The following is a 25692-nucleotide window of genomic DNA, read 5'->3' as shown; positions in this document are numbered from 1 at the left end:
GGGCGCAGGGTTGAGGTCGCCCTAGGCAGGCGGCTCTGCGCGGGCAGGCCACGCCGGCCAGGGATCAGGATTGCCCGTCGGGTCGCCGGACATGTTGATGATGGTGCGACGGGCGGCGAAACACGAGGCGACGGAAGGCGGATTCCGGTGCACCCCTACCTGGCGCGCCAAATGTCGGATTTCGGGTTCCGGCAGACCCTTGAGGTTCGAAAACTGGGGTGCACGCAGAGATCACACCCCCAGCCTACCCATGTCTCACCGCCTCACTAGGACCTAAACTACACGAAGAACAACACAAAGGACACAAGATTTATACTGGTTCGGGCCACCATTGTGCTGTAATACCCTACTCCAGTGTCCAGTGTGTGGTGTGGTGGATTGCCTCTTGGGCTGATGAACAATACAAGGGAAGAACAGCCTCGCGAGGGTCTGTTCCTATGGTGGTGTTGTCCCTTTGGAGGGATCAATTCGAGATGCCGATGGATCCGTCCCCTCTACCCTGGGGGTGGCTAGCCCTATTTATAGGCGGAGGCCCTGGGCCTCTTCCCAAATATTGAGCGGGAAGGGCGCCAACAATTGGCCATTTTGAAGGGAAACATCTAGTACACTTATCCTGACTAAAGTTGGTCCTCGCGTGCCAAAGACCCTGACGATGACGCTGGCTTGGGCTCCACGATGACCTCCGTTCTGCCGCCCTGCTGGTCTTGGTCTTGTTGCACCAAAATTGTTGCCTTTGCTTGATACCCTTGCCTACGCTTGCCCCCTTTGCACCAAAGGGGAAACAAGGACTCTGCGCAGGCCGGCGCCCGCCTGGCGCCCGTCTGGCCTTGGTTGTCATGGCTTGCGTCACGGGCACCTCGTGAGGTACCCCGCCTTGATCTCTCCGCCTTCTCGTGAGCCAGCCTAACGAGGCCGTGCCTGAGGAAGCCTCCTGTTGCCCTTCCCCGCGAGGCTTGGCCCCTCGCGAGGGTCTTGAGCATGTGTCGTTGAAGATGGGCCATACTGGGCCACTCCTCGAGCCACGCCGCAGGCCGCAGGCAGGCAAGTTTGGGTACCCCCGTTCCCAGAACACCAACAGAAGTACATGACCCATCTGTCTGGTTCTTCATCTCCTAGAAGGGGGGAGCAGTCCTCGCCTTTTCCGTGATCTGGAGCGTTGGTTCACTCGGCCATGAAGTTAGCGAGGGCCGCGCCCTTGATGACCCTGGTGGTACTGAACTCGAGATCAAATGTTTGAAGGTCAATGTTCCATTCAGGAACTCGCCCGGCTGCATTCGGGCTCCGGAGAACCCTCTCTAGCGGGTATGCTAAGACAACCTTGATGGGGTGGCCTCGAAAGTAGTGGCGCAGCTTCCTGGAGGCAACTAGAAGTGCGAGCAAGAGCTTCTGTGGCATGGGGTATCGTGCCCGGGCCTCCCTCAGCACTGTGCTGACGAAGTAGATGGGTGCTCAACGAGGGAGGAGGCATCAGTAGAATCTTGTTCTTCACGGGGGTACAGGTCCCTTTTGGCCTCATGAGGCATGTGCTCCGGAGCCTCGATAACCATGGGGTCATTCGTAGCCTCAGGAGGAATGTTGGCCGCTGTGCCGGCAGAGACTTCAGATGCCCTCCCTCGGGTGTGCTACACTTCGCTTGCTGGTTGTGCATCCTGCTACGGCTTATTGACCGGGCATTCCTTCCTTAGCGCCACCAGGGCGGCGCTCGCTGAGTGCGGGGTTGCTGCCAGATAGAGCACCAAGGGCTCGAGAGGGCGCGGTGCCACCATTACGGGCGGACTGGTCAGATATCTCTTGAGGTCCTAGAAGGCTGCGTCTGCCTCGGGGGTCCACTCGAATGGCTCCTTCATTTTCATCAGCTTGAAAAATGGGAGGGCGCGCAACCCCAGCTTGGAAATGAAGTGTCCAAGCGAGGTTACGCAGCCAGCCAGCTTATGCATCTCCTTCAAGGTCTGCGGGGGGTTCATGTCTTCTATTGCCTTGACCTTTGCTGGGTTAGCCTCGATCCCTCTGTGCGATACCAAGAAGCCCAGCAGCTTGCCGGAGGGGACCCCGAACACACACTTCTCGGGGTTAAGCCAAAGATCCACCATGCGCAGGCTAGAGAACGTCTCCTCCAGATCTTCTATGAGAGTCCTGGCCTCCCAAGACTTCACCACTATATCATCAACATAGGCCTCCCCGTTTCTCCTGAGCTGCGAACCCAGGGCGATGTGCATCAACCGCTGAAATGTTTCTCTGGCATTGCACAGCCCGAAGAGCGTGCAGGTGTAGCAGTACACCCCGCATGGGGTGAGGAATGCCATCTTTTCCACATCCTCCACGGCCATCTTGATCTAGTGGTAGCCGGAGAAGGCATCCAAGAAGCACAACAGGTCGCACTCGGCGGTGGAGTCGACAATCTGGTTGATGCGAGGGAGCGGAAAGGGATCTTGAGGGCATGCCTTGTTGAGGTTGGTGAAGTCAACACACATGCGCTCCTTCCCTCCTTTCTTGGGGACGATGACGGGGTTCGCCAGCCACTCTAGGTACCACACCTCTCTGATGACCCCTGCGGCTTGTAGCTTACGGGTTTCTTGGACGATGAAGGCCTGCTTCTCGATGGACTGCCGACGAGCCTTCTGCTTCACCGGCCGCACATTTGGGCATACTCTCAGATGGTGCTGGATTATCCCCCTCGGGACCCCGGCCAGGTGTTTGGGTTCCTAGGCAAATACATCCTTGTTGGCTCACAGAAAGTTGATCAATGCCTCCTCTTGATCATGTGGGAGGCCAGCCCATATGGTGAAGGTGGCGCTGGCCGGCCCGTCCTCGCAGACTGGCATTTGCTTCATCTCAGCTCGTTCCTGGGAGAACAACTGCTTCTTCTTGGCAGGCGCTGCCTCTAGGGCCTCCTGATCCTCCTTCTTGCCGGGTATTGCGGTCGCGGCTGTCTTGAAGGCGAGCTTGAGGGACTGTAGCGTGCCTTTGGTGTCTCCTGCCACCGTGAGGACACCGTTGCAGCCTGGCATCTTCATGAGGTTGTACGCGGGATGGGTCTCAGCCATAAACTGTGCCAAGGCTAGGTATCCCAGAATGGCGTTGTACGGCAAGTTGATCTTGGTGGTGTCGAAGTCGACGAGCTCGGTGTGGTAGTTGTTGCGGGTCCCAAAGGTGACAGTGAGGCAGATCTGCCCCAGGGGCCTGGTGGAACCTTCTCCAACTCCAGAGAAGGGCTTGGAGGGGCAGAGCCGGCTGGGCGATACATGGAGCAGGCCGAACGCCTCTGGGAGAGCACGTTGAGGCCAGCTCCACCGTCTATGAGGGTCTTGGTGATCGCCACGTGGCAGATGGTGGGGGTGCACAGCATTGGGAGCGCACCTGCTCCCGTCGTGGCAACAGGGTGATCTTCGGGGCCGAAGGCGAGGTCAGCTTTGGGCGCCGCCTAGCCCGGGGGAGCCCCCGAGCCCCCCTGAGTGTTGCCTGCTCGCCGATAGAACTGCTTGACATGGCGGTCGAAGGGTGGCACCTGTGAGCCGCCCAGGAGAGCTGCGACTGTCGGTGTTCTGGGAACAGGGGTTTGTAGTGTCCTTGTTTCCTCTTAGGTGCAAAGGGTGCAAGCATAGGCGTGGAGTACCGTGGCATCAGACATCAGTGCAACAAGACCAAGACCAGCAGAGCGGCAGGATGGAGGTCACCTTGGAGCCCAAGACGACGTCATCACCAGTGCTTTTGGCAGCCGAAGACCAACTTTAGTCAGGATAACTTGTACTAGATGTTCCCCTTTGAAATGGCCATTGTTGGCGCCCTTCCCACTCAATATTTGGGAAGAGTACCAGGGCCTCTACAAATAGGACTAGCCACCACAGAGCAAAGAGGGGACAGATCGAGTGCTCATCAGAGAGAGAGGCGATCAAACTCACCCAAGCAGATCATCGCACAAGCTTAAGAACACCTCTCGCGAGGTCGTTCTTCCCTTGTACAGTTCATCATTAGCCCCTGAGGCAATCCACCACACCACACACTGGAGTAGGGTATTACACCACAATGGTGGCCTGAACCAGTATAAATCTTGGATCCCTCGTGTTGTTCATCGTAGCTTCGATCTCACGAGTCGATCGGACATAGATCGGTAGGGGAGAGATCTTTGTGCGCACCCCAGAGTTCGAACCTTAAGGGTCTGCCGGAACCCAACATCCGACATTTGGCGCGCTAGGTAGGCGTGCACCGGAATCTTTCTTCCACTGTTTCGTGTCGATCTTACGTCGTGTCCATGGCAGACGCTCGCCGGGCTCGAGCCGAGTGTCGGGCTGCTCTCGCCGCCCGCGTCGCCCAGACGGCTCCCGTCGGTGGGTGTCCCCGTCCTTCCCTGTCGCCTGCCGCCAACGCCGCCACCGGCCTGGCGGGGAACGAGCAGCAGGCCTCGTCGCTGCATCCTTCCGTGCGGCGGGAAGGCCGCACCGCCACCCCGTCGCTGACTCCAGCTGGTTCGTCGTCTCACGCCCGTCGCGCCCCCATGGATGCGCACGCCGCGTTGCTCCTGGCGCGTGAGCTCCTGCACTACCATCCCGGCGACAACCTCTACGAGGAGTGGCTCGCTTGCATCACCGAGCTCGTCAGCACCGCACGGGGCTCCCCTGTGCCGTCCCTCTCGCTCCCTCGTCCTCCGTCCTGCGCAGGAGGCGCAGATCAGGAGGTGCCTCCGCCACCTCCTCCCCAAGAAGGTGCCCTGGCTCCAAGACGCGCAGCCCAGGACGAGACACACCGCGCCCGGCGCCAGCATGACAAGAAAGGAGCTGCCAAGAAATCCCTCGTCCCGAAGAAGGTGTACGTTTGCTCCCGGCACCAGTGCACCACGACCGCATCCCTGCGCCAGCACGTCAAGACCCCACGCTACTCCGGGCAGCGGTGCGCGGGAACCCCCAAGAGCAAGCCCCGCATTAGCAAAGAGCTCTGGTGGCCACCGCAGGCTGCCATGCCTTCACCGCCGAGCTACGTGGTGTCGCCTGGCCAGGCAAGTTCAAACCTAACCTGCCTCCTTGCTACGACGGCACTGCGGACTCCGCGGAATTCCTACAGCTCTACGAGCTGGGGATCGAAGCCGCCAACAGGGACGAAAAAGTCATAGCGAACTGGTTTCCCATGGCACTCAAGGACGGCGCCCGCACTTGGCTCCTGAACCTGCCTCCCGGCACGATCTCCTCCTGGGACGAGATGCGCACTTGCTTCATCGCCAACTTCCAGGGCACGGCGACCGTCCACTAGTCGTGGGTGACCTGCGCTGCATCAAGCAGCAGTCCGGAGAGACCTTGCAGAAATACATCCAGCACTTCGACAACGCTCGCCTCAAGATTCCCAGGGTGAATGAGGAGGCCATCATCTCTGCGTTCTCCGATGGCGTCTGCGACGTCAAGATGAAGGAGGAGCTGGCAATCCATGAAGATCCGTGTACGTCTCTGGAGCTGTTCAACCTGGCGACCAAGTGCGCAAGGGTTGAGGAAGGACGCCTCTCCCTTCTCGAGCTCCCAGCCGCAGACCCAGAAGAGAGGAAAGCCAAGGCCAAAGATGTAAAGCGTAAGGGAGCAGCCGTGCTCGCAGTAGAGCCGGACAGAAAGCACGGCAGGGACCAGCCAGAGTCATCCAAGGGCAGCCGGTACTATGTGTACCACGATCTCCACACCCACAACACCAATGAATGCCAAGAACTCAGGGCCATTCGAGAAGGCCATGTCGGTCGACGCCCCGAGCGCAACGATCGGGGCTACGGCCGTGTCATGCCCAATATGCGTTCCTATCCTAAAGGAACTTGAAGGTCCCACCAATGATAGAAGCGCATATTGGAGACGCTTTTGCAAGGTGGATATCAAAGGGAAGCTTGCCCCTAGATACGTGGGTCCTTTCAAGATCATTGGCAAAAGAGGCGATCTCGCCTATCAACTTGAGCTTCCGTCCAACTTTGCCAATGTGCATGATGTGTTTCACGTGTCACAGCTTCGCAAGTGCTTCAAGACTCATGAGCACACTATCAACTTCGAAGAGATTGAACTCCAAGAAGATATGTCTTATCATGAGCACCCCGTTGCTATTCTTGAAGAAACTGAGCGCAAGACTCGCAACAAGTCAATCAAATTCCTGAAAGTGAAGTGGTCACACCATTCCGACCGAGAAGCCACCTGGGAGCACAAGGATCACCTCCGTTCCGAATATCCGGAGTTCTTTCAGTCCTAGATCTCGGGACGAGATCCTCTTGTAGTGGTGGAGTGTTGTAACACCCCGGATGTGACTTTCCATATTTGTAACTCCAACTCTTGCCATTTTCGGCTATGTGTTATGATATTCCCTCCGTGGTTGGGTTTTGTTTTTGTTTTGCATTTGTTCATGTCATGCATTTCATGCCATGTCATCATGCGCATCACATTTGCATACGTGTTCGTCTCATACATCCGAGCATTTTCCCCGTTGTCCATTTCGCAATCCGACACTCCCACATGTACCCGGCGCACCCCTCTTGTCTATTTCGTGAGCGGGTGTTAAATGTTCTCGGAATGGACCGAGGTTTTTCAAGTGGCCTTGGTACACCACCGGTAGACCACCTGTCAAGTTTCGTGTCATTTGGAGCCCGTTTGATACTCCAACGGTTAACCGGGGAACCGTGAGGCCTCTTGTGTGTTGCAGCCCAACACCCCTCCAAACAGCCCAATAACCCATCTAAGCCCCCTCCATGCTCTCCGCCGTTGGATCATGATCGTGTGGGCGAAAACCGCTCCTCATTTGGAGTCTCCTAGCTCCCTCTACCTATAAATACACATCCCCATCCAAAATTTTCGGGCAAAACCCTAGCCTAACCCCTCTCCGTCGCTGGACACGTCCGGTCCGAGCCGGACGCATCCGCTGCCGCACCCGAGCCAATCGGGGCGCGCCATGTGGGCACCGCCGCCTCTCGCGCCGCCGGCCCGCCCGGGCCCGAGGCCGGCCCCCGCAGCCCGTCTCCCCGCCGCCGCCGCCCGCGGGCGACCGCGCCCGAGCGCCTCCCCGCGCCTCCCCGCGGGCCCGTCTGCCTCGCCGCCGTACCAACCTCGTCACTCCGGCGCCGCCCGTGCAACCTCGCCGGACGCAAGCTCTGCCGTCCGTGCACTGCCCTCCGTCGCCCCGTCTCCGACGTCCCCCGTCCAACTCCGGCCGCCGCGCTGCCCCGTCTCCGACGTTCCTCGAAGAACATGCAAACCCTAGATCTGGATAGAAAGTTGACCCCGAAATTCCTTTCAAGTCCTTATTTTTCTACATTATGTGGCTCTGTTCATCGCATCATAACTCCATGACCGTAGCTCCGTTTCATGCGCATGATATGGAAAAAATTTCATCAGGAGATGCTCTTCATTTTGTTCCATTGTGCCATGCTTGTTTGAGTTTATCTTGATGCCTAAATCATCGTTGCAAGAGTGCTATATGATGTTAACTGCTGTCTGTTATCAGAACTTGGTGATTTCTCTTTTTCATTGCATTTTGTGTGTGCACCCTATGAGCATGAGCTCTACATGTGTTTTGATCTATGTCATGCCATCTTTACAAAGGTGCTTGCCATGTATTTTTGTGATCAGTGTGGTGACTAGCACAAGCATGCAAACTAGGCTTCGTGACGTTGCTGACTTAAGTCCTTGTTCTGCTGTTATTTTGATGCCATGTAAACTTGATGCTACAGAGTGATCCATGCTTATTTTGAGATTCTTCAGTAAGGATGTTTTGAACATATGGTTATTCTCTATCAATCCATGCCCCTGCTTGCAATTATGGAGTAATCTAGCATGTTATTTTCCTGCTCTACCTTGCAAAAGCCCAGGCTGCCGACTTGGAACCTATCCCTGATCGAAGAAGAAGCAGAAGAAGAACTCCAAAACAAGTGAACATCGCTCTCGCGTCATGATCATCGCATAACCTGCACCTGCAACTGTTGTAGTAGTAATCTGTGAGCCACGAGGACTCAGCAATCCCATTACCATGGGTATCAAGACTAGCAAAGCTTAATGGGTAAAGGAATGGATAAGTGGTGAGGTTGCAGCAGCGACTAAGCATGATATGGTGGCTAACCTACGTAAATAAGAGCGAGAAGAGAAGCAACGGAACGGTCAAGAAGCTAGAAGTGATCAAGAAGTGATCCTGAAACTACTTGAGTTCATACATAACCCAAACTGTGTTCACTTCCCGGACTCCACCGAGAAGATACCATCACGGCTACACACGCGGTTGATGCATTTTAATTAAGTCAAGTGTCAAGTTCTCTACAAACGGACATTAACAAATTCACATCTGCCTCATAACCGCGGGCATGGCTTTCGAAAGATAATACCCTCCACGGGTGTCCCAACTTAGCCCATCACAAGCTCTCACGGTCAATGAAGGATATTCCTTCTCCCAAGAAGACCCGATCAATCTCGGAATCCCGGTTTACAAGACATTTTGACAATGGTAAAACAAGACCAGCAAGACCACCCGACAGTGTCGACAAATCCCGATAGGAGCTGCACATATCTCGTTCTCAGGGCACGCGGTGGGCCACAGGCAGGCAGGACTGGATACCCCAAGTCCAGGATGCCGACAAGCTGTACGTAAGTGTACACGATATTGACAAGACTGCGTGACATGCTATGTCCGCGCCTACAGTACGACATGTGCCCTTCCTTACTCGCCTATGGTTCATCGCTGCATCCTGCAGACACACCGATCGACCAGTATGTACGTACACGTTCGCGACCAGAATGACAACACTACGTACACTTCGACCAGGTGGGTCCCGACTGTCAGGGAGGATAAGAAGGCACTTCCTTGCGTGCGAAGTTATTGCTGGTGGGTCCCAGCTGTTAGGAGGAGAATCATTTTTTTTGTAATATGGCCGCACTTCCTTGCATGCGAAAATGTAGCTGGTGGGTCCCAGCAGTCAGGGGGAAACGTTTTTTCACAAAATATGGTGGCCCGTCCGGTGGGTCCCTGCTATTAGGTGGAGGAATAATTATTTTACACGTAATAAGGTTGCACTTCCTTGCTGCGGCCGTGGACCCATCTGTGAGCCTCTCCACGTACAGTACTCTTCCGATGGAAGTCGTTCCTTGACCACATTGACCACGCCGCGCCGAGAGCACCAAGGCGGTGGAAGATGGCGAGGCCTAGGAAGGGGACGACACGGAGCCTGGGAAGACGCGGCAGTGGATGCCCACGCGGAGAGGAGTACGAGGGTTGACGGGTTTGGCTGCGGTGTGAGGCTGCTGTTGCCGCAGAATAACATGGGTTGTGGGTGAGTAGAGGGATGGCCGGGCCAGAGGTTGGAGTAGGGTGGGGCGGTCAGTCCTGCGCGATAGTAGAGCCGGCCACTGGAGGCAGGAGCATGCGGCACGGCCGGTGCTCGTTTGGGCGGCTGGAGCAAGAAGACCAGAGGTTGAAGAAGCACTACAGCCATTGGATGGACATCATACGGTCACTGGAGCTAGAATCGTTCATATTGACTAAGTTGACAAAGACCTCCGTCCGCATCAACTTAGTAGGCCCGCAAGTCAGCCTCCCACTATGGTGGGTCCCAGCTAGCAGGGGGGTCTTCATTTTTTGTGTAATAAGGAGGCACTTCCTTGCCTGTGACAATACAGCTGGTGGGTCCGAGGTGTCAGCGGGGGGAACGTTTTTTCACGAAATACACAGGCCCTTACGGTGGGTCCCTGCTGTCAGGTGGAGGAATAATTTTTTTATGCATAATAAGGTTGCACTTCCTTGCTGCGGCTATGGACCTAGCTGTCAGCCTCTCCATGTACAGTACTCTTCCGATGGAAGTCGTTCCTTGACCACATTGACCACGCCGGGCCAAGAGCACCAAGGCGGTGGACGACGGCAAGGCCTAGGAAGGGGACGACGTGGATCCGGGGAGGACATGGAAGTGGATGCCCACGCAGAGAGGAGTACGAGGGTTGACGGGTTCGGCTGCGGTGTGAGGTTGTTGTTGCCGCAGAATAACAGGGGTTGTGGGCGAGTAGAGCGATTGCCTGGCCAGAGGTTGGAGTAGGGTGGGGCGGTCAGGCCTGCGCGACAGCAGAGCCGGTCACCGAAGGCAGGAGCAGGTGGCACGATCGGCGCTCGTTTGGGCGGCTGGAGCAAGAAGACCAGAGGTTGAAGAAGCACTACGGCCATTGGATGGACATCGTACAGTCACTGGAGCTATCGTTCATATTGACTAAGTTGACAAAGCCATCCGTCCACGTCAAGTTAGTAGGCCCACAAGTCAGCCTCCCACCATGGTGGGTCCTAGCTAGCAGGGGGAGTATTCATTTTTTTGTGTTGACCACGTCGTGCCAGGCACATCCAAGGTGGTGGATGACGGCGAGGCCCCGGACAACAATGAGCCTGAGATGGGAAGACGCGGGAGTGGACTCACTAACGGAGAGGTGTACGAGGGTTAACTAGTTCTGGTGCAGCGTTGTTCAGCAGTCGGTGGAGAAGAACAGGAGGTGTGGAGGGGTGGAGGGATGGCCTGGTCGACGGTGGGGTAGCGCTTCACAGCGAAGCATGCTAAGCAGAACTGCTAGCAGCAGGAGGCGGGAGCAGGTGGTCTTGGCAGCGCTGGAGGAAGAAGATGAGAGATTGAAGATGGATGCCAGTTGTTGGATGTAAATCCAATGACTGTTGATGTCAGAATCATTTGTTGACTAAGTTGACAATGACTTGTGTGGGATTCGACCTATTGTCCCACATTTCAGCCTCCAAAAATGTGGCACATATTCAACCCATTTTTTCAGAATTTACACTCCATTTGATCTTCTTTTTTAGAATTACAATCCATTTGCTGGGCTGGGTGAACAAATAATGTAGCGTCCATGCGGCCCATTTATTTTTTCCTAAAAAATTACAGCCCATTTGCACTTTCTTGAAATACACGATTTGTTGGGCTGGTTCTAATTATAATGTTGGGTTGGGTGCAGCAATATTATCAAAAAATAAACAGGGGCTAAGCATTTTGTATTAAATATATTTAAATAATAAGTGCTTTATTATTACATTGGTCCTTAAATGTTAGCAAGCTTTTGTACACAATCACCAGGATTTTCGTTGCCTTAATGTAAAAAAATCAAGGATTTAATTGTTAAAAAATTATTTTATAAGTTAATAAGACTTGGGATATTGTTTTCTTATATATATATAAGTATCTGTTAAATGTATGATGACAATAACAATAATATATAATAACATATAAAATAATATAAATATATATAATATAGTTAGAAGTGAAACATAAGTTGGACCGGGCGTTCCTATTCTTATATAGAAAAATAAAACTGACCTATGCGTTTTCTTCATAAAAATACATAAGTTGGTTTGCGGATGTTTCAGAAAAAATAAAATTTAGGATGGGAGGTCCATAAGCCTGTCCATACATGATTGCCCTCAAGAAAATACAAATCAGCATGTCATGGGCCGCGCACGTTAAAAAACAAAGCCTAGACGGAGCATCCCACAACCCAGCTGATACTTGCTGGCCCACTGATAATAAATGATACCTACCAGCTCCCCGGCTTGGTTGTAAATTTATCTCCTTTAGTAACTAGATTGAAGCACCTCAAAAAAAATTAACTATGTTGACAAACCTGTGGGCCCCAACGTAAGTATAGCATTAGGAGGAAGTATGTTTTCAATGAGGCACTTGCTTGTGTACGGCCATAGACCTGGTGGGTCCCGACTATCCGCCTCTCCACGTACAGTCCTCTCCAGCTTCCTCTCGTTTGTTTAGCATGTTCGCAATGGCAGACAGTGGCGCCGCAGCGAGCGCACAAAGGCAGAGGACGAGAACGAACCACCGGAGCCGGGGAAGACATGCTACAGTAATGGCAGACGATGTGCCTTACCTCTACTAAAACAACTGAACTAGCCCAGTGGCCAAGTGACACTACACGACCGTTGTTCCGCCCGGGTTCGATTCCACCTGATGTAGTGAAAATGCCTCCAATTTTTTTGCCTGTGCGATTCTTGACATGTGGGTCTCCATTGTCATCTACGCACACCACGTCCAACACTTGCCAAAACTTTGTCCCTGGTTTTCTCTATTTTTCGCACACTCGACATTATGTGGGCATTTTGAAAATAGCAGTAGACTGTGCATCATATGAAGATGTGCTATGCATGAATGCTGACAAGCATGATGTTAACTGGGTGGTAGTTCCATTTTAGACCATGAATTAAACTTCCAACATGATGTCATCCCTATTTGAAAAGGGCGTGTTAATATAAATGCTCTGCCTCTGAAACTTGTTGTTTCTTATCTGAAACAGAAACTTGCAGTTTCTTCTTTGAGAATCACATTGTCTGCACTTTCATATGAAACTACATTTTTTAAGTGCTAAAAATAGATCTCTAGAATTCATAAAATACTTATATGCTCAGTACTACAAATTTGAAATTCAAAAGACATTCATATCAGAAATTACTCTCAAAATACACAACACAAAACACAATTCACAACCTGCAAATACTGACAACCCTAAGCTCCTCCTGACAATTCACAACCTGCCGGACTATTTTTTGCCTCTGCCATTCTTGACATGTGGGTCCCCATTGTCATCTATGCACGCCACGTCCAACACTTGCAAAAACTTCGTCCCTAGTTTTCTTTATTTTTTGCACACTCGACATTATGTGGGCATTTTGAAAATATCATATGTTTTTGACTGTGCATCATATGGATGTGCTATGCAAGAATATTGATCAGCATGATGTTAACTGGCTGGTAGTTCCATTTTCGACCATCAATAGAAATTCCAACATGATGTTATCCTTGTTTGTAAAGGGTGTGTTAATATAAATGTTTTGCCTCTGAAACTTGCAGTTTCTTATCTAAAATTGAAATTTATAGTTTCTTCTCTGAAAATCACATTGTATGCACTTCTATATGAAACTACATTTCTAAGTGCTAAAAATAGATCTCTAGAATTCATGAAATACTTCATATGCTCAATACTGCAGATCTGAAATTCAAAAGACATTCATATCTGAAAGTACTCTCAAATCTGAAAGACAAAACATAACCTACAAATACTGACACCCCTAAGCACCCACTCAGACTATTTGGGGGCAGACAGCTACCCCGTGGGACGAGGTGAACGGCAAGGGAGAGGATGGCAGGGAAGCGTTGTCGCGCCAACTGTTTTTCTTCTCTTGCAGTTGGGTTTGGTCGACAAAGACTCCACCTGCTCGCTCTGCCATGGCACACTCAGAAATGGCACCGCATAGATGCTTGATCCTTCAATCTCGGGTGGATGCTCCATCTTTGATCGATACTCCCACCACTGCAGCCTCACGATCGGATCTGGTGAATCTATTTTCTCCATGGCCCAGAGGAGCAGCTCTATGGACTCCAACGCGACTCCCTGCTGGTGTATCACCTCCTTTTCGCTTATTTCCACATATTGGGCCATCGCTTTCGCTGTTGCTGCTAATTGCTCCGGGTTGTCAAACCAAGACTGCATCTCCAACATTCTAGCTAGCTTCATAGGGTCACCGCCTGTAAGCCACATGTATCGGTTGTACTCCTCCATCGTTCTACTTCTCCGCAACACCTTCACTCGCTGGCGGTTGTTTTTGAATGGAAGAGGAGAGGAGCGGCATTGGTTTTGGACTAGAACGGTAGAGGAGAGGCGGTGGCTTTGAAATGGAAGAGCAGAGGGCCGGCGCTAGTTTTGGATTGGAACAGGAGAGGAGTGGTGGTGCTTTTGAAACGGAAGAGGAGAGGAGAGGCGCTGGATTTGCATTGGAATAGGAGAGGAGCGGCGGTGGTTTAAGAGGAGAGGAGCGGCGCTGGTCTTGGAAGTATTTTTTTTTGTTTTGCATATTTTGTGTCAAAGTTTGACCACATACTGTATTTGAAGCAAAATGGGAATGCATGTCACAAAAAAATTTATCGTTTGGTTCGTATTTGAATGTACTTACAAATTATATTATTTTTGCAACCTATAACATGGATATAAAATTATATTATCGGACAGCGGCGTGCCAGACCGACCAGCCGTCTTGGGTGCGACATGAACGCGACGGGCGTGCTATATACAAGTGTATCAACGTTTTCTTGAGGCTTTGCTCCATGGCACAATCCATGGATACAAAATTATATTTAAGAGTCAAGGGCGGGGCTTTTCCCGCGCGGTAGGTGGGGCAGTTCCGCCTAGTCGGTATGACAGAGAGGCGAGAAGATGAGGGAGTAGGCTGCTGCAAACATAGGGCTATGTGATTTGACGGCGAGTTACTGTTGGACAAGTGGGGCCCCATGATTTGACTTGTCATTATCATTTTAACTGCGGGGCTATGACTGGCGTGAGTCTCCCGATTCCTGACCACCTCCATGGTATACAGGTGCCAAGTAATGTATACTCCTTTTGGCAAATGCAATAAATACTACTCCCTCTCTCAATTTACAAGGCGTGCGCGTACCCCTAGGTCGTCAATTTGACCAACCCAATAGAATTCATATACAGTATTACAAAAAACATACTATTATAAATTTCAGATGTTCTATTTTCAAATGGTATAATTTTTGTGTTATATGGTTTATATTACGGTGATAAAATTGACAACCTAGGTATACGCGCAGGACTTCTAAACTGAAACGGAGGGAGTACGAAGAAAGAGATAGAGAGAAGTAAAAAAATTACTCTTATTGCCAACCTTACAGCTAACCTTGTTGTATGAGTGACTAAGTGATGATTATGTATGACATGCCAACATCAGATTGCCTAACACACCTGGACGGAGGAAGTAGTTTCATGCATGCGAAGTAGGCCAAAAAATGCTCATTTATGGCCGTCTGAAATCTCCAAGGGAGCGACCGCATGAGCGAGGAGACGATCATGGTAGGCAAGACCATGATACGGGCAGCTAACAACCCTTGGATCTGAGATCGAACACTCGCATGCTAAGTTGCTGAAAATTTGCAAAATAACCCTGCAGGATAGGATATTCACCCATAGGTCTAGAATCACGCCATGCAACTGTTCGATCTCAGATCCAAGGGCTCTCGGAAGCCCATATCATGGGAGCATGGAAGCCCTGCCATTTGCATGCCCCACTCGACATTTTTACAATCGGAAAACCGCTAGTAGTTCTCTCCTACTCGTCCCCGATCGTCCTTTAACATTACGGTAGTTCGCTCCTAGTTGTCCCGTCCTTTCACATTATAGCAGTTCCACTATCCTAACCCTCCTTCCAAATCCATGACCTACCAAATCTCCATGATCAGCGGTGAGTACAAGGTTAGAACCATCATCGGCGATGAGTTTGACATCATCTACACCCGTTCTTCCGCGATGGTGAAAGGATGCCTTGCTCGCTTCAGACGCATGTTCGAAAGCTCAAAGGCAGAGTGGGTCGCTAGGCTAGATATTGAATACCCCATAGTCCTGGGAAAAGAGAAGAATCTAAAGGAGGAAGAGAACAAGAAGCTTGCCGTGATCCAGGTTTGAGTGCATAACTTGTGCTTGGTCTACCACATATGCGAGGTTGAGTGAGAGGTTTTAATAATTTCCTCACGGGCGGCCTAGTCAAATTCATTTCTGTAGAATTTACGAATGACAACGAAGTCCTGGGTCGGATAGGCCTCGTTGTAGGCTAGACCTTCAACCTCTAGAGGAATGTTCTGGTGTCCTCCCGTTAACCTTCAATGCTAACCCTGGCAGCAGCCATGGTTGATCCTTCGTATGGTAAACTGACGAAACCTCCGTACAAGTTTCATCATGCATGGGAGTGGAATGTACTAGATAGAGAGCACATCAATTACGCTGCAATGGATGCCTACCTTTGTTTCAATATCTACAAGGGTTGGATGAAGAGAGAGAGCCAAGTGCGCGGTTCAAGCAAAAAAGTATAGGCCAAGAGGAAGAGGGACAAGGACGAAGTCGAGCACGTGGACAAGGAGTCCGAATAAGGTGGCAGTGTCGTTGCTCTTGGTGGTTGTAATGCAGTGTCTACTGGATTAGTTGCTTAGTTTAATTTCAGAGTGATTCGTTTTATTTGAGGGGTGTGTTGTGCTGAGCCCCCGACAAAACTATGTTATGTTCCTTCTCGTTACTTTAACTCTTCATTACGTACATACTATTATTTCTTATAGTTCATCTTGTAGTGGGTAGAACTACCACTCGTTTCTTCACATTATATACGTACAATATATATGGCCAACATCATATAGCCAGTAGTTTAGTTGTCAAATAATTTTAGGGTGCTCAGTTTTATTTGAGGGGTGTGTTGTGCTGGACACCATTATTGTGACTCAAATCTCTTTTGCCAGGTTATAATGACATAAATACCTATGGACCAACATGCGAGCTCTCCCTCTATCTCACTATAGTACAATAAAGTGTGGGGCATACTTGATCCCAACATCGTTCTTATTTTCCTGTAAAATTATTCGCTTGGTTACTCCTGACAAGTGGGGTCACACTTATCATTGTGAGAATCAGCTTATTTTTGTCATATAACATGGTCAATGGGTTTGACGTGAAAATAACAATGTCTAATGGCATTTTTGAGCAAACATTGAATGGAACGATGGCATTTTTTAGATATCTAATTGCATTTTTGGGCAAGCATCTCACGGATCGATGGCATTTTTAAGTAGTTGTAACTTCTAATGATAAAACTGAGTAGTGATACACAACTAGTGGCATAAATAATAAGAACCCAAGAATTAAATAGGTATGCTAATTTCTTTAATAGAATATAGCACCCCATTTAAGCACGTACTAGCTTTTTCAGTAGTACTATATGCAGAATTTGGCGACGAGCGCTCTCTATATGTACCACCTTTTTTTTTAATTTCATCTTGTTTGTTTTGCTCCATGGTGCAATCCGTCAATACTACTATTGTACAAAGTATACATTTTTTTAAAGGCTAGAGGGCGGGGCAGTCTCGCTTGGTCGGTTTCACGAGAGGCGAGGGCCTTTGTGATTTGACTGCTCGTATAAATGTTGCCGACGACCTAAGGAGGAGCAAAGAACCATGCGGTATACTCAAGTTTTCCACTGGAGTACTAGTACAACGGAGGAGCACGAAACACGGCAGCCTAGTGCCATATGGCGATAACAATGATCTAATTTGCTAGTCATCGATCCCACGGCGCCGCTCATCGTTAGCATTGTTCTATTCATGCCTCGCAGAGAACATGACACGTGCGGCGAAACACCCGAAGCAAAAGAAGAAACACAGGAGAAAAAGAAGAACGAAGATTATTGCCCCAAAAAAAGAAGACGCACACACAAGTCTGGGGCGCTGCTCTCTACTAGTACATCAAGGGTTGCTAGCTGCGGAGTCGTAACTGCTTCTTCAACGCCTCCACGACCTCCATCTCCTTGCGCGTCTCCTCCACCATCTTTTTCATTCTGTCCATGACGCAGGATTTCTCGACGCGAGCCTTCATATCTGTTCCATGGCCGCATTACATACCTTGACAGCAGCCGGGTGCTCGATGCGGAGCTTCGCCAACTCCTCCTTTTGTTTCACTAGTTGACCCGTTGCGCCAAATGGCTCAAAGACTCGCTAAAGACATGTTGTCGATGAAAATAGTTTTATTCTGCAAAGACATATTCAATACTCGTAGTAGAAAGCCCATGTGTTAAACCATGCTATTTTGAAAACGTCTATCACATTGCGAAATCCGAGTTTGAAAAAAAAATGTATAACCCATTGCCCCAAAAAGAATTCTAAATGACCAGTTGCGTCAAATGGCGCAAAGTCCCTTTTAAAACCATGCATGCGAAGAAAATATTTGCATTTTTTCACTAACTTTATTTTTGAATAAGAGTATAGAGTCAACCACCAAAGTGTTACAAATATTTGACTTCGTCAGTAGAAGTAGGTTTTACCATTAGGAATTAGGGTACTAATATTTGATTGTAAGTTTGTATCATCTTGAAAAAGGGAATTCAGACGCATAGCAATTTTTTTTGCTTTGATCCTGAAATTTGTTACGACATTGAACGTCATGGCAAACAGAAGAACGGAATACTTCAGATTTAGACAGTTGCACTCACAACAATGTAGAGAAGAGGGATAAATACAGCAAACCATTCTATGGAAAGTCTCTAAAGATGGTTCAGTATACACGTGTTTGTTTGGTTTGTTTGATCATATATGGGCATGGTCTGTTGCCACATTTTGAAGGTGAGCTCACACACAATGTTTGAAACATCCTTGATTCCGAGAAAAAATGCAGGGGTGACACATCCGTTTCAAGAGAAAAAAATGTGAGCAACTATGATTCCTGATCTCACTGAGTTCGTGCAAGCTATACAGAGAAACTCCACATAAAACTTGTAGTCGAGTAGTTGTAGTGCAACCTTCATTGTTTGGCCGGCGGCTATAATATTATTATGAAAGATTATGATCATCCTACAAAATGATCTTTCCTGATTATTTGTCACAGTACTACAGCTAATCATCCTAAAAGCTTTTTTCAAAATTCAGGTTAACTCTCAAACATCCACAATAAAAATTCAGGTTGACGTTGAAACTTGTACTCAATTTCCTTGCTTACAGCAGCAAGCATCAAGGGCATCATGAGATTCAATAAGAACAGCTTTGGCTTCGACCTGTTTCATCAAACAGAGTAAATCATGTCACTATCAGGATCAGACTTCGTGAGTTTATAATGGCATCCCACACTGTACTTTTCTGAATCATGCGTATGCAAGGAATCTCTTAAATGCTCTCCCTCCGATCCGAAATAAGTGTCGTGGTTTTTGAATAAAACCATGACACTTAATTTTGATCGGAAGGAGTATAATACACAGGTCCAGAATAGGCTGATGCCACATTACTCACCCTCGCTCCACTGGGTGGCCTTAAAAAAACAGTTAGCACTGGATGTCACCAAATAAGCACCCAACTGCACACTCGACACCGGCTCATGTCTGAGTTATCACATGATCTCATAGGTACACAATAGTCTAGGCAGAAAATATAGTTTGAATTGGATCTCAGGGCGATGTAAAAAATGCAGACCATTTTTGTATGTCTACAAAAATATGTTCAATTCAATTTTTTACTGAAACCTTGAGTGCGCAAAGTGAAACATCATCATATAATGTGGTAGCCAAATCTACACAAGATGTAGCCTGCAGATGTGGTATCATGAACTGCACAAACAAAACAGACTGAACGGTTCAAAAATTGCATCAAAACTGTTTCACAATTAACATATTCAGGAAAGGCTAAACATCCTTGACTTACAAACCAAAAAATGGAGCAAAAATGGTCTGTTGCCTACACCTTTATCAACTAAAACTGCTTACTCATTTGTTCACCACATAGAAGCAGGTAATCAACTAATAATATCCTACAAGAGTACACCTTTATCAACTATCTCCTACTCATACATCAAGCTTTCAAAGTATATCTAATTTTCAGGTCTGGACAGATTCAAGCAACTGAGAGCATATCACCCTTTTGGTTCCAATTAAATGGCCCAATCTTCCATCAGATTTACATCAGGCTTAGAGTTTAGAACAGACTTACAGTTGGATAATGAAATACAATAATACCTGTAGAATAATAGTGCAATACCTGTAGTTAAATCCATCAGTTTTGGCACATTTGTAGAAACACGTTTCTCCGCTGCTCTGCGATCATTTGTTAACGCACCTTTTGTCAGTATGAGCAACCAACATCAGCTAAACGGAATTGTACAAATGTAGGTACCACAACTCTCTATAATGTAAACAGTTCATAGCAGAATACGCACAGCACCATGAGCAGATGTTGAAAGCGCAAGATCTTATACAGAAGGTTTTAACCGTGTAATGTTGAAAAGCATAAGATATTAACAGTATGTTGTAGAAAGAACAGTATGCCGCAGAATAATGCCGTAAATTTAAATACTAAACTTTAAAATAAATCATTAGAAAGAACAGCATGTCGTAGAAAAATAATGCAATACATATAGACAACCTAGCCACTCCAACTTAAAAAGAATCAAGTTCCAACTCCACAACTCATATGACCATTACAGAACCACTTCTCAGTACCACCATTCTGGCCTTACCGTTACATGGCAACCAAACTAATCCTCATTTATTTTAGAAAAAACCAACTACTCTACTGATCCTTCGTAGGCACAACTCAAGTAACCGGCTGGTTAGCCAAGCATTTTGTGCCTGCTGCAATCTTCAAGTATATACTATAACGAACTTATTTGTTGATACTAAGAGATGTGAAAAGAAGCTAGAGTAGCCAAGGTTTAGATGTTGTACCAGTCAGCAAATCTGCACTACTCTGCTTGGAAGAGCGTCAGATGGATCCAGCCATCATTGCCCAGAGACGCACCAAAGTACAACCTTACAGGTTACAACCCTTTTTCATCTCCTCTTGCCTCCTCAGATATTAAAAATATTGCGTATTTAAATTTCTTATTTAGCAATGGAAAGCATAAGGAAAGCTCGATGAGAATTTAATAACTTCCCAGAAATAAATAAGTGACAACTAAACAAGGCACATAGCCAAGGCAAAAACTTCATGATTTGTATGCCTTCTGTTCACTGACGGTGATGCTTACTTTAGTGTAGCCTGAGTGAAAAAGAAAATAAACTTGTGCCTTATCGATCAAAATGTCACTACCTAGACTAATGGTCCAAACAAAATCACCTCTATGGATAAAAGAACCAATGGATAATTGGCTGTAATGTGTATGATGAATCATGCATATCTGGCTCTATATTAGCATGTCAGGGAAAAAATCAAGAGATTAAGCCAATATATCAGGGGACAAGATGCATCTTTCACATCTCAGATAAAAAACATCACCAGTAAAATGTTTGTCGTTGGTTCAGTTTTCCTGACTTACCCAAGTGCTTGTATAGTTGAAAAATATATCATAACTGAATACAATGAAACAGCAAGAAGCAAACAGTAAGAAACTTCAAATGGTGTAGCAAGTACTACAGCAAACTGAATAGGAACAGACCAAATATAAACAAAGTGCAATGCCCTTTTCCTTATGGTGGTGTTCCTTAGTGTAACATACAAACCAACCATGTCACCTATTGCTGTGCTACATATAGACTGAAACCAAGCAAGATAATGTAACCTGACAAGAAGTATAGTATAGCCGATTTAGAAATTGAGAAATGGCCATTCCAAACGAAAACAACATTGCTGATGCTGCAAAAATGGATAATCCAGCTCCAAATAGTGATGCCTCCATCAATCAAATCCCTAGGAACTTTCCTGCAGATAGCAACACAAAAAAACAAATCTCAAAACACAGTACCACTCAGTAGAAATCCAAAAACTGCATTGGGCAATGCCATCAAAAAAGTCACCCCACCGACCATCATTACACCATACTGTAAATTTTGCATTTTCAGTGTTACGATCGCTCATACATATATCATCTACACTGCAGTTCTCCAGAAATAGACCGAGTTAACTATTCTGTTCTACAAAAATATCTAAATCACCACTGCCGAGTATCCACGCTCGAACTAAAACATCAATTCATATCTAAACCCCAAATAGAGATAGTAATCCAACGAAACCAAAACACCGCATTCACCAAATATGGAGATCTGAAGATCGGAAGGGAGGCGAATATTTCCTCTTGGGAGTTTGATACCTCTAGTTCTTATGGTTCATAGATGTAATGCGACTTTCGGGATGTGAGAAATAAGGAATTAAAATGCATTATGTGCAAGGCAGTACAACTCCTCTCCTCTAATTATAATATGGATATACTACATAACAAAGGAAACCTTATTTAGAGCTACAGCTAGGAAATTAAAAGTCCAATTGACCACTGAACCTTACAACATAGGCCTTAAGTATAGGGAGACAGATCAAAACCTGGATCTGTTACAAAGATGGTTCTTGTACGATTAGCTGAATATATAGTAATATAAATGCCAAGTGCAACTGTGCAAGCTTTTATCTACCAATCACAAAAATACAAATGGCAAGCTAAATGATATTAAGAAAAAATGAAGAGATCATGAAGGGGAGAAGTAGGAAACTTGTTTGGTCTGAAATTTCGACATATCTAGAACATGACAGTACAGACTTTACAATGTTCATTTGAATAAAATCTGGCGCAACCTTATTCGAAAATAGAATAGGTCAAGAGGAGCATTTACCCTGTGCTACGAAACTGAATCACAAAATACAATGATGCGCTATCTCATGCATAAGCTTTGTCAGTTTCACTATGAAAAAACCTTATTTACAGTACAAGTATGTGTTTTATTCACATTCGTTGCCATGGCTTGCTGCTCCAAGCCCGTGCAGCCCCCATATCCAGAACTGAGCAGCCCCCAAATTCTCCCATTGTTTATTGCTCTGTGTGTTTCTTCATGTGAGAAAGGAGGAGAAACAACATAGAGAGATACATACGGGAGAAGGGGAGAAAAGGGACGTGGTCACCTATAGACTGTAGTCAAGCTGCCCTGGTAGCCAGGTCGCGCCCGGCATCGCCGGTGCAGGCCGACGCCGGCGGAGACCCTCTCAAGTTAGAAGCCACACACACAGCACACATGCATCAAGCAGGGCAGTAGGACCATGGAGAGCAGGGATTTAGAGGAAGCTACCTTGTCGGGAAGGGATTCCTGGCGGCAACGGTGGAGCTGACTCGCGGCGGCGACGGAGGTGACTCGACGTGGTGGCCAGGGCGACTCCAAGCAGCGGCTACCGAATCCAGGTGCAGCGGCGGCGAGGCCAGGGCGCCCTCGATCCAATCCGTTGCCCTTCTCTTATCAATCGAGCGAATAGGGTTAGGAGTGGGTTACTGATGTGCTCCGGCTGAGCTTCGTCGCTGCGTATCCCCGACGTGTCAATAGCGTCCCTTATGGCGCATCGAGGGCGGCGGCGTTGTAGAGGAGGGAGCGGGGATGAGACGAGGTGGAGGCGGCGTGGGCTCGAGGGCGGCGTCGTGGGAGAGGAGGGAGCAGGGAGCAGACGAGGCAGAGGGGGCGCGGGCTTGACGAGAACTGCTGGCGGCTAGGGTTTTGACCCTTTTGAACGTTCCGCAGAGTGAGTGCAACGCACGGGCGAATCCCGACCGCGACGAGACGTGCAGCCAGGGCAACTGACGAATGGGACCAGAGCAACTTCGGTCCACTCGTCATCACTATAGGGCAGACGCGGGTGCATAAGCCGGCTACACACGCATCGGCCCATCCCTGCGCAACTGCTCCCCGTAACGGACGACGCGCGCAGCGCGCGTTTGACCCACAACACGACGCGGTAGCCAACAATCACACGAAAAAGTCACAGCCATCAGACCGGTGTGTGGGACCAAGGAGCAGGTAGACCCACTTGCAGCTGCACCAACAGGAGAACGAGAGGGGCGAGCAAGATCCGGGAACGGCACAGCGCCCACGAGGCCACGACGTGCGCATGCGGCGCGGCAGGAGAGCCTTCCCTGTCCACAACTCACCGCCTGGTCAAAATTGCACCAACGTTTTTCAGCCATGATCCAACGGCCAGCAGCAAAAAAAAAGACTGCGTTGACCAAAATCGAACGGCTAACGAAGGCTGAAATCGGGGGAGCCTTCTCCATGCGAGTTGGCTAGCCTCTGTATTGTTTTAAATGACGAGGGCTTGTAGCATCTTCATCGAGGAACTACTCTTCTCATGCAGCTTCTTCCAGCCGGTGTTCTCCTCCTTTAGCAGGTCGAGCTCGTGGTAGAGCTTCGGCTTGTCCTCCTGAAGTTGAAGGATTTCGCCGATTGCCTTCTTATCTGACGCAATGCTCTTCTTCAGCGGCATAACCAAGCTGGCGATCAACTCCCCATGCTCATTGAGCTCAACGGGCATGTCATCGAGGCTCTCCTTCAGCAGCTCCATCAAGCTGTCGATGAACTCCTCCTGCTTATTGAGTTGATCGGGCATGTCGTCGAGGGATAACGACTCCAGCACCGCCAGCACGGCATGTTTTCCTCTGCGGCTAGGGCGGTCCTGGGAGCCCTCGCCTCCGCGGCTAGGGCACTCCTGGGATCCCTCGCTGGTCTCTAACAGGCGGCGAGCCCGCTTTTTTTTCCACGGCCTTGGTTGGTGCTCCCTTGTTACAAGTAGTTCTCGACCTAGAGCTCTGCACACCGGCCATGGCAAGGACGGACGAACAAGAAAGACTTATGAGGAGGAATATGTAGAGTGATTTTCGGCTAGGTACTAGTTCCCCTTTTTATAACCTAGTACTAGCACTAGTACTAAAACCTTCAAAGTGGGAACACGTTCATGTTTGATATGTACTACTAGGTGTGAGAAGGTTTGCACTTATAATTATACTATACACTTTGGAATGAGATGGGAACAAGTTAAAGATTAATTGATGGTTTTGGTTTCGAGGCCCGAAACAGCTCCCTCTGAGTTTCCTGGACTACTGCTCAAATACCGTCGCACAGATCAGTGATGTAATTGGTCGTACATGTCAGACCAAGCCGATGCATGTAGCTGATCCGACCGACCGTTTATTTGTGGGACCGACCGTAAGTATTACACGATGGAGACTTGTGGTTGTGGCTTCGGGCGATTGTCACGACCAAGCATTCAAAACTAGTGATAAATCAATTACCATCTTTTTCCAAACGACCAAGTATTTTCATAGGAATACAATAGATGGAGTGATTGTCACGGTTGCAAACCGCCATGGCGCCGCAAGTTCACTGCAGCAGCAACCTAGTAGGTCACTGCATCGCCGGCGGGGAAGGAGGGCATCTCACCTCGCCTATGATGCATGCCTAGCGGCGCCGCCGCAGCTGGTCTCGCGATTTGTCTTCTCCTACCGCCCATTTGAACAGTTGCACCGGCTACTCATGCCATTCCGCAGGCATGCATGTTCTTTCGTTCGCAATTGACTTCGTGAATATGATCTCTGCCATTAGCCCTAGCTCGAAATCAATGCGACACTGCCAGATGCTCAGATCCCTCAGCATCTCTCCCATGAGATCGACTTGCGCCTCTCTCTGGTGCTGCACTAGGCGCAGCTCCTTCAAACTTCTCTCCAGTCGATGCGAGATTATCCATGGCAGAATCCTCCATGGCGGGATCTGGTGGGCGAGGCGGAGAGGCGAGCCTAGGCGCTGGGAGAGCCCTACGAGGCTAAGATAAAGATAGTACTACTCCACTCCATCCATATTTAAATACAAAGGCCACCAACAGTAGCCCTCACAAAAATTGATCATGCTGCCTGTGTCCTAGTTTATTGGCCCCCTTTTTTTATGCCACTTTTTATGACATGCATAAATATTATGTTAGTACTTAAAGATATGGTCAAAAGTTGGCACAAAATACAAAGCAGACCAATGGAAGTGGCAACCCATGATTTAACTACTCGCATGCATGAAGTGGAGTAGTAATGTCTTTCTCAACTACTTCCTCCCTAACATCCACTCAATTTGCATGCGCTGTATTAATTGACCATCAATGAAGTGAAGGACTTTACACATGTCAAATTATCACATGGGGTGGATCTTTGTACAAAAATGCATCACACCGTGTACCCGTGTGTGCATGCGTGCACATCTTCGCTTCATGCATGTACTGCCAGTGTGCCTGAGAGAGGACGAGTACATTCTTCTGGAACCAGCAGCATGTCACTGTGATCAATCCACACAAGGAGGTCGCGACAACGCCTCCACATGTGCCACATGGCTTCATGAACTGAAAGAGAGACACTGTGTAGCGTGCCATTGGAATTCTAATTTACGTGTTTTGCACAT

At 48.6% G+C, this 25692-nt stretch overlaps 1 long non-coding RNA gene across 1 annotated transcript; it reads right to left on the bottom strand.

Annotated features, from left to right (window-relative positions):
• Positions 1-19148: 19148 nt before the first annotated feature.
• On the bottom strand, positions 19149-22983 carry LOC123044769 (uncharacterized). Its single transcript, XR_006420338.1, has 2 exons — positions 22397-22983; positions 19149-22312 (listed from the first exon to the last, which is right to left on the bottom strand). It is a non-coding gene; the product is annotated as an uncharacterized lncRNA (long non-coding RNA).
• Between the last annotated feature and the right edge of the window lie 2709 nt (positions 22984-25692).

This window comes from Triticum aestivum, chromosome 2B (assembly GCF_018294505.1).
Source record: "Triticum aestivum cultivar Chinese Spring chromosome 2B, IWGSC CS RefSeq v2.1, whole genome shotgun sequence".
NCBI lineage: Eukaryota > Viridiplantae > Streptophyta > Magnoliopsida > Poales > Poaceae > Triticum > Triticum aestivum.
Note: the sequence above shows the minus strand (reverse complement) of the source record. Positions and strands in the feature narration are given on the sequence as shown.